This window comes from Triticum urartu, chromosome 6A (assembly GCF_056163025.1).
Source record: "Triticum urartu cultivar PI428250 chromosome 6A, HENAU_Tu73, whole genome shotgun sequence".
Lineage (NCBI taxonomy): Eukaryota > Viridiplantae > Streptophyta > Magnoliopsida > Poales > Poaceae > Triticum > Triticum urartu.
Window position 1 is genome coordinate 382,582,672 of NC_141878.1, and position 9,870 is coordinate 382,592,541.

At 42.4% G+C, this 9,870-nt stretch overlaps 1 pseudogene; it reads left to right on the forward strand.

The window, feature by feature from the left end:
- The first annotated feature begins 220 nt into the window (after nt 1–220).
- LOC147965334 (uncharacterized) lies at nt 221–9,654 on the forward strand (annotated as a pseudogene).
- Nucleotides 9,655–9,870: the final 216 nt, after the last annotated feature.

Genomic DNA, 9,870 nt, shown 5'->3' on the forward strand with positions numbered 1-9,870 from the left:
CTTCCCTCACCAGAAGGGAGAGAAGAACCCGAGGGAGGGAGATCCAACGTGATCCAGCCTCGGTCTCTGCTGCGTCGGCCTCGCGCCTCGCCGGAGCATCTCCGCTGTCGGCCGAAGTCCCGCAGGTCGCCGTGTTCCCCCGCTCTTCTTCCCCCCTCTGTTTGTGTCTCCATTTTTTTTCTCTCAGGTCTCAATCCCCTCTGTACATCTCTATGCAAGGATGCCCGAGGTCCTCCGCTCCGACCCACACCCCGGCAGCCTTGCGGACGTCGTCGCCGAGGTGAGCCACAGCCTCGATGGAGGTCCGGCTTCTGGATCTGAGCCGCAGACACCCACCCGTGGAGAAACGAAAAGATCTTCGTTTCGATTCGTTTTCGTCTGCTTTAGCTCCTGCTCCGTCGTTCACCCCCGCACGCACGAGCAGCAGGAAGATGCAGTTCTTTGTCAAGACCTCACGGGGAAGACCATCACCCTCGAGGTCGAGAGCAGACCAAAATCCAGGTGCGCCGCCGGCCCCGCCGCCCTCCCCCTCCTGATCCTATACCCGCTAATTGGTCTGGTTTGATTTTGCTAGGTCGATGTACCCAGTAGTCGATGTGTGCTACTCCTGTCCCGTCCGGGGGGCATCTAGTTCTGCCATAGCTTTTTAGATGACGTGTTGTTTCTGCGCATGTTTGTTAGGATTCATCTTGCACTGCATTTTTTCAGGCAGGCTATGTTCAGGTTTCTTGGCAGGGAAATTATCGGGTGAAGTTTGGATTGCTCGAATCAGGGCAAGCATGCTGGGACATTTCTAGCAAACTCTATAGGGTTTCTTTTGTGGGGCTGCGCCTAAAGTTGTACCCAAGGGTTCACCCCCCTTTTTTGTCGAGTTATACAAATCCGTTCTGGTGTGCAAAATTAGAACAACCAAGTAGTTCGTCCTTTTGAAGTTGAGACCCATGTAGTAGACGAGTTGTATACAAATTCTATCATTGTGTTGTATAGTGGGTATCTAATTCAGTAGCAAATTACGAAAAGGGATACATTCCATGCTTTATCGTAACACATGGATATCTCACGTGGTATCTTGTGCTAGTGCTGCTCCCTGTGATAGAGTAGAATGATACTTCGTGACAATTTCATTGATTTTATGTTCAATGTAGAAGTATTGATCTTTTTAGCACTGTCATGATTCTTGTGTCATCACATTTTGCTCAGAGTTATCTGCTCATGTCTTCTGCTGCTGTCTCTGTAGGGTCATGAGGGAAGATATACCATATATGTTCACGCCTCGAGGGAGAAGCCAGAACATGTCAGTGGCTTATTTATTGGTCGAGATATACACAGTGACAAGGTAATGACAATGTAAATAATGCACAGTTTGAACGCTATTACAACAAGGCATGCACTGTTCATATGACGATCCATCGATCATTTTTTTATATCATCATCTTATTAACGTGACAAAAACTTACTCTTGTTCTTGCCCTTGCAGATCAAGGATATTGTCCAAGCGGCCAAGCGAGCCTGCTACAGTGCGTTGTCCATGGCGGCAACTACGTGATCGAAATTTCACTTTACTCTGCCCATGCTTTTTCCCGTCGCCCGCCCGGCCAGAAACGTGTGTATTCCATAATGGTATCCACAATTTCCCAAAACTCAAAGCGTGTTAAATTTTTGTAGGTGTGCCTTAACAAATCTTGCAGAAAATTCAGGCCCCTGATATTTTGTGGCTCTTGTACAGTATGAAATTCAGTAGATGAATCATTAACAAACTCAGCCAACATGAAGTTTGAATCAACACAGATGCTAGTGTTCTGCAATCATATATATGTCTTTGAACTCGCAGACTGGAATATATATATGGGGTGTTTGTGACTGCTTGCATGAAAAGAATGTTACTAGTACATTTGTCATGAGTGGTGCTTTCGTTATTTTATAGTTTACTACATGTGTTAAATGATGAAAGTTCATGGCCGGTTCTCTAACTTGGAGGTGTTGTCTAGGCAAAAACAATAGTTAATTATGGCACCATACCTGGTGATCTGCTATAGCTATGCACTGATTCCATGGAAAACATATGTCTTGTAAGTTTATTGTACCACAGTTCTCAACATTTATTTTTTGATGTTCCTTGAGATAGCTAGTATTAACTATTTGCTTGCTTCTGTACCATGCTATCTATGGGTTATTAGTATTGCTCATCCCCTCAAGCTATCCCCTCGAGCTATCTATAGGTATTTAATGTGCTTAGCTCTCCCCTCGAGCTAGGCAGCCCTAAATTATCAGCTTCTTGTGATGGTTTGCATGGTTAAAAGATGCATCTTGTGTGTATTACACTGTTTTTCAGCCTAGTCTAGATTCAGAAGCTTAAATTATACCATTTGTTCTGCCTACTTTTGATTATGTGAAGCATTAATTTTCTGCTTCATAATGTCAATGTTATCCCTGTAAAGAAATAATTAACAATGTCAGAATCAGCAGCTTCCAGTTTAAAAGTAATAGGAACATATAGCTCTGTGCTACGAACTTAATTGATTTCTGTTGTGATTTGGTTGCACGTGAGGAAGGTGGACATGCTCGACGGAGTCACCATCTTGAGGTCCGAGAAGGTCAAGAAGGAGATCGTCCTTGATGGCGATGACATCAAACTTGTCTCCCACTCTGTCGCCCTCATCAACTAGGTGAATTAGACAGGACCCAGAACCTGTCTTTGTTCATGTGCATGCTGTGCTGCCTAATAATTTGGTTGATGTGATGCAAATGAGATGGTATCATGTTTTCTTATGCTCTTTGCGGAAACCAGTATGCTAGATGTGCTTAGAAGTCATTGCAATGTCTTCAGATGTTGGATGTCGAGTGTTCTTTGTTTGCGATGCATATATGGCTGCTTGTGCTGTTCAACATGATGCAAACAGGGCTACTTCTGTTGTTGTGCTCTTTTTGTTTGTGGTTTGCAACCTGCAGGGTTCAGACTGCTCCTTTGTGTTATCTTTTTGCCTTGCGATTGTTTCAAGTTTCAGAAGTGAGCAGTTTTGCATGGCTCAGATTTTGACGCCTCTGAATTAGTAGTGCTAATTATTCCTAGGTCACAAGAGTCTGTAGCTTCTGAATTTAATTGTATGCATGCAACACTTAATGGGATTGTTGTGCAATTCGTACCGAGCATGCACCGACAGTAGGAGTGCTCAGTGCATGCATCAACAACTATCTATATGTTTGTTTTGGATTATTTTGGTTTGATTGCTGCACTTGTAAATGTATGGGTTGGCCTGGGTTTGGTTTGGATTACAAACTATTGCCAGGTTGTCATAATGTGCCTAATATTTTCAAATTTTGTGGCACTGAATTGTACTTAGTTATCTGATTTACTCATGTTCATGCTACTTGTTAAGTGATTATCTTTATGTTCTTGCTACTAGTAGGATGGTCAATACATGCTTGTTCTGTAACTTTAGATCTTTCCTGAAACTCTTGGTCCTTCATATCTAAATTTTACATGTACTGTAGAAGCTCTACTTTATGCTAATACCTGCTCGTGTAACATTTTGCATGGTATACTTCTAAATGGACAAGTACATGCGGCGTCCATCATCAACGATGATGCAGACTAGATGTTCAACTGCAGAACCATCCATCACATCAACACAAAGTCAGGTATGTACTTGTCTTGTTGAACAGATAGGGGCCTGATGCTTGATGGCCTTATGCTTGATGCATGTATCATGTGACACACACATTAGTAAACCTGAATTAACTTTGACATAGTTGCTTATTGATTGAATATGAGTAGTATTCCTTATACTCAAATGGAACTTTGATCTGATGTAACTTTGAATGATTGTTTTTAAACCATGTCGTGTATGTGAAACATTCAATGCTTATTTGCTGCTAAGTTTGTCATATGTGCCAATTTAGTTCACAGTTTTGTTGAATAGGCCTATTCCAGATAAGTAGAATGATCTTGTTAAAATAATAATAAGTAGAATGATAAAATACTGGTGTGTCTTTAGTTTTTATTTTAAAAGTACATGTGTAATATTTCTTCTACCAGTGACATACTTTTTGTTCTCTTTTGAATCTCTAGATGTTTTGCAAAAGGAAGAAGCAATACTTGAAGAAGCAGATTACAATGTTTTCTCGTCGTGAAGCACTAGATAGGCTTGTTCTATTTATTTTTCCTGTTCTAGAGTATTCCGGCACTTGAATGCTTGACTACAACATGTTGTAGGTTGCTTGGATCTGTATAAAATAGATATGTGATGGTAATTTGTAGAATGTGTGTTCTGAGATATTTCCATAATTCAGCTAATTTGTGGTAACTTGATTCATATTGTTATTCAAACTGGTTTGAAAATGTTCGTTAAATGGGCTGGAGTTGGACCTTAAAGAGGCCAAGGATCAAATTATATTCGACAAATATTGTGGGTAAAAAAGTAAAACGAAAATAAATGAATGTGGAAAGGCTAAGGCCCAGGAAAGAAAAACCTAGAAAACATTGGGCTGGACTCATTTGAGAACAAAGATAAAAAGGCTACAACGTTGGGCTTGGCCCATGAAGTCGACCAAAAATTGACAGGAAAAAAATTAGAAAGGCTAAATTAATGGGCTTGGCCCATCTAAAGCACCGAAATGGACCGGGCTGATTCTAAGTAATGACCTTTTCAATTGGTCGTAACTTTGCCATGTCAGATTGCCACGTTGGATCCGATGTGGCCTGGGAAGACAGCCAGTGACCAAAACAAAAGGTCATGGGTTCAACGACCTTCTGTTTTGGTCGTAAATGTCTATGACCTTCTCACAGAGAAGGTCGTTAATTTCAGTTTACGACCGCCAGCTTTTGACCTTCTGTTTTTGGTCATAAAAAGGTCACAAATGAAAAACAATGGCCTTTCAGTGACCAATAGTCAAGGTCACAAGTTGACATATTTCTTGTAGTGGTGGTAGGTAGCACGACATAGCGATAGCATCGAGACAACTAGCATAGCGAAGATAGTAGTGAGATCCAAGGTAGCAGTCATCTTGCCTGAAATCCCGCTAGGAAGAAGAACGAGTCAATGAAGAAGATGATCCCACGTAGTCGAACGAATCCTCACAATCGCAATGAAACAGGAACTATCGAGAAGCAGCACAACCAGAAAGAAGCAAACAACATAGTAAACACACAACACATAACATGGCATGATGCTCATCCAAGTATGATGCATGACAAGGCTACATGATCCTACTCATGGCAAGAGATGATGCATACAAGAACACCACATTCAAGCAAGTTTAAATGAGGCCGGAAACAACATGTAACAATCCCGGAAACTCCCCATATTCAAATTTCGAAATTGGTACAGATCTGAACAAAACATTAAGTTAAAGTTGTTAAACAGCAAGTTAAAGTGCACCAAGATGAGCTACGCATCTTTCTAGTCAAGTTACCTATAAAGTTTATTTAACTCAGAGCTACAGCCTAGAAGATATTAGCAAAACAAGTTAAACATGGCATTGATGCAAAACCAAGCAAAACACAATCACAAACACTCCAAAACATGGATGCAACATGGCATGATGAAACTACATGCAAAACCAAGCAAGTTTCATGTAGAGCATGCTCCAAACGGAGCCATGGTTCAACACATACACTCAATACAAGTTTCAAATACAATCTGCCCAAAATAGCAACTAAGCACTTTGCAATCAAGGAAACAACATGCTACAGGAAACATATGGACACAAACTTGATATGCACTCAAAGTATAGATTGTATGCTTCAAATAACATCAAGGTTCAGGTTCATAGGCATCATGATTAATCCAATATGATCAATGCAAGAAGCAACTTTATAACACAGATTATGACTTGGTGGAAAACAGGGCATACATGTGAGCAGAAATAACATGTTGACATCTTGGAGGCATGAAACAATGATGTTATTTTGCAAGAACAAGGTAAACAAAAGCATGACATTAAATTATAGGTTAAACATCGCAAACAATGGTTACTAAGCATCTCCATATAACCCCTAGATCAATGGAAATCATCAAGACAACTAAGCAAGTCATAATAGATTCTCAGACTTTGTGAAAAACAGAGGAAGGCTGAAAACAGATTAACGATGCACCTTTGAGACAACAAAAGTATATGCTACAGGAACATTTCATGGTATCAAAGGGGATGGCAAGCATGTAGAGGTAGAGCACTACAAAACATGGTCACTGAGCTACTTCTAGAAACCACTAGAACATGCTCAAAACATCATGGCAATAATGCAAATGATAACAGATTCACACACAGTGGAATTTAGTAAACATGGCAGAAACAGCGACACGTAGACATGTGTGCAAGCTTGGTTAACTCAACATAAAGCATATCATAGCATGTGAATACAACCAACAGTAGGAAGGCATATTTATGCAGCTACTCATGGCAAGAACATGGTCGTAGGATGCATAGAACACTAGCTATTCACATGGCAAAACTGAACTTACTGATAACAGGCTGACAGAAACATTATTTAGCAATTTTAGGGTATGGTAATGATAAGCTACAGCAGGACATAATTGCAAACAAGGGCATCGATGTATAGATTATAATATGAGCTACAAAACATCCTTATTGAGTATCTCCAGATTATGCATGGATTCATTAGTAGCACCAAGTTAACAAGGCAACATAATATAGCAGGTTCAGACTTTGCAGAAAACACTAAGTCACTGAAATCAGCAACAGCAAGTACCCTAGTTTTGATGCTTACGCTAATAACCATAGAGCACATAAAAATACGTGGATTGTACCACTGTAAAGATGGCATGAATATGCTCCTAAAACATGTTCACATGATGCTCAAAAGATAAACACACAAAATACTATGAAAAAGACAAATTAGCATATTATGATAATTTCCAGCAGGTTATATCATTTAGCACTTTTGCGTCGATGATTAGGGCAACAAGATGAGAAGTAACATGCAAGTAAACTACAGCATCGCCTAGAGTATTCAGAGAGGAACATTTCCACATATCATACACCCCAATCGGACGAACATGCACAAAGTTATGAGCATCACAACAGGCACACATAATACTGCAGATCTGGGGACTTAGAAGAAACCCTCACGAAATTGGGACGGAGTGGTGCAGGACGAAGAGATCCGAGGATGGGGAGGCGCGTTTGGTTCGCCGAACGGGTGGATCTGGTCCAAGTCGACGCGGATTAGGCTGCCGCGAACTCTGGCGAGGCGGCGTGGCCCCGGCGACCGTCCAGCAAGGAGAGGAGCGGGGCGGCGCGTGGTGTAGGCGACAACGCGGCGAGCGGCGCTAGTAAGGCGGCGAGCAGTTGGTGGCGGTGGCTGCGCACTCTGTCGAGCAGCTCGGCTGCGTCTGCGGTGGCGATGGTGAGGCGGCAGGGCAGCGCCGGCGAGCGAAGGCGGTGGCGGGCGGCGCGGTGGACCGGCGGGGCTCGGGCGCCCGCGGGAGGCGGTGGCAACAGAACCGGGCCGGGAGGGCCGGCGATGGGCTCACGGGCCGCGTGGTGGAGGGAGAGCGGCGGGGCGACGTGGCGCGACGGGATTAGTCCAGGCCGTCGGCGGCAGACGTGTATGATGCGGCATGGAGGGGGAAGGCTAGGGTTTGATCTAGAATTAGGAGGGGGATGTTGTTTATATAGGCATAGGGAGCTAGGAGAGGGCTATGGAGGTGCGGTTTTCGCCCACACGATTGTGATCCAACGACGAAGAGCATGGAGGGGTTTTAGATGGGCTATTGGGCTGTTGTTGAGAGGTGTTGGGCTGCAAAGAGAGAGAGGGGTCCGGCGGATAACGCGGTTAACCGTTGGGGCATCAAACGACCTCCAAATGGAACGAAATTTGACAGGCGGTCTACCGGTGATGTACCAAGGCCACCCGAAAAATCCCGGCCCATTTTGAGAATGTTTTTCTCCTGCTCATGAAACGAGATCTGAAAGGTGCGGTGGGTGCATGTGAGAGTGTCGGATTATGAAACGGACGACGGAGAAAACTGGGAGACCCGGACAGATGCAAGTTTGAAAAAAAACATGAGGATGCAATGCACATGGTGACATGGCAAAATACAACACGCAAGCAAATGACATGGCAATGACGATGAATAACTGGAAGACACCTGGCGCATCGGACTCGGGGCATCACACAATGTTTCCTAGTTTGACGTTTTTTATCCATTGCTTGACGCTCTTGATTATTGAAGGCAACATGTCTTGGGCATGGGGCTTGGCATGTTGATGTGTGCTTCAATGTCGACAATTGTTGCGGCTGTGGTTGCGACCGTGGCTATAATTATTTTCTGTTCGATGGTCTGCTTATTGGCTCTCCTTCTCTGCCCTTGCTGCTCGCGGTCTTCGACATAATGATGCTCCCATCTAGCTCCGCATCCGGCATCATTCACATGACCACCCGCCGGTGGATGCAACGGGTCCTTGTTGAGGGTCACATTGATCGACCAGTTAAGAGGAGTGTTCCACCTGTCCTTGGACCCTTGAGAGCTCTGAGGTTCCGCATGCTGTGTTGCTAGTTCTTCTTCAAGTCTTCAAGGTCATGAATTGAGATGCAAATGAGATTTTTGGATGGAGCAGTATATTTTTCGTAACTTGGTCTAGTGCCTTCAAGAGAGATGCCATCTAAGAGATACACATTTTGTCTCGGTGGAAGAACAAGTAGGCATGTTTTTATATGTCATTTCAAAGAATGCAACCAATCATACACTCCAAGGGTAATTTCAGCATAGTGGTGAGACCATTAGTCGCTATTTCAGTATTGTTTTGTACACCCTCATGATATCCGTCTCAAAGTGTAATACAGTTGCCTCCAATTAACGTTCCTTTCAAAGTTGCGAGCAATACAAATTTTATGCCATATTTCAAGGTATCATTCACATTTTAACCCTTCAATGTTATAGCCAAATACAAATACATAGTTTTCATTGTATCTAATTTTGTTGTAGGATTGTATTTGAGCAATAGATGGAACGCATATTCCAATAAGCATATCTCCGAAAGACCAAGATCCATAAGGGAACATTGTCACAAAATGTCATGGTTGCATGTGATTTTGATAATCGTTTCGCCCATGTCTGCAGCAGATGGGAAGGTTCAACTTCTGACGCTTGAGTTCTACAAGATGCTCTTGAAAATAACTTCTATGTCCTCGATGGAAAGTTTTATTTAGTGGACACAGGTTATGTGAATACGCGTAATTTTGTTGCCCGTTATCAGAATGTAAGGTACCATTTGGTGGAGCAAGCTAAATGCAATCAGTGGCCGCAAAACCCTCGAGAGCTATTGAATTGAGATGCACAACTTTGTAATCATGTTGAGTGTATAATTGGAGTTCTGAAGAAGTGTTTCCCCATACCGAAGTGTGCATCACAATACCCCATTGACTCGCAAGCAGAAATTGTGATAGCATGTTGTGCTCTTCATAATTTTATTCGTAGTAATGAGGGAGGCGAATAATGGTTGGACCGAGTTGAATCAGAGATTGATCCAAAAATAATTGATGTTGTAATTGGAGATATGAAGTATACAAATGTTATACACTATCTCAATGAGCGGCAAGCACTAGGTAGCACAAAAAGGGATGAAATAGCGGATGCCATGTGTAAAGACTATCAAGACTATCTCAGATGGGCTAGAGGAAATACTACATGACTTCCATTTGCTCTCATTATTATATATATGTTTTTATTCGGAAGTGTACTGAATAAAATAAATTCATTTATTTTAGCAATATTTTTTTGGGTAGGTTGGATGTGTCATGAGTATAATAAAAAACAGAATATTAATGTTGTATATGAGGATTGAATAAATAGAATCAATAGAGTCATTGTGCTTCCTTTATTTAGAATAGAAAGAAACATGGTACTA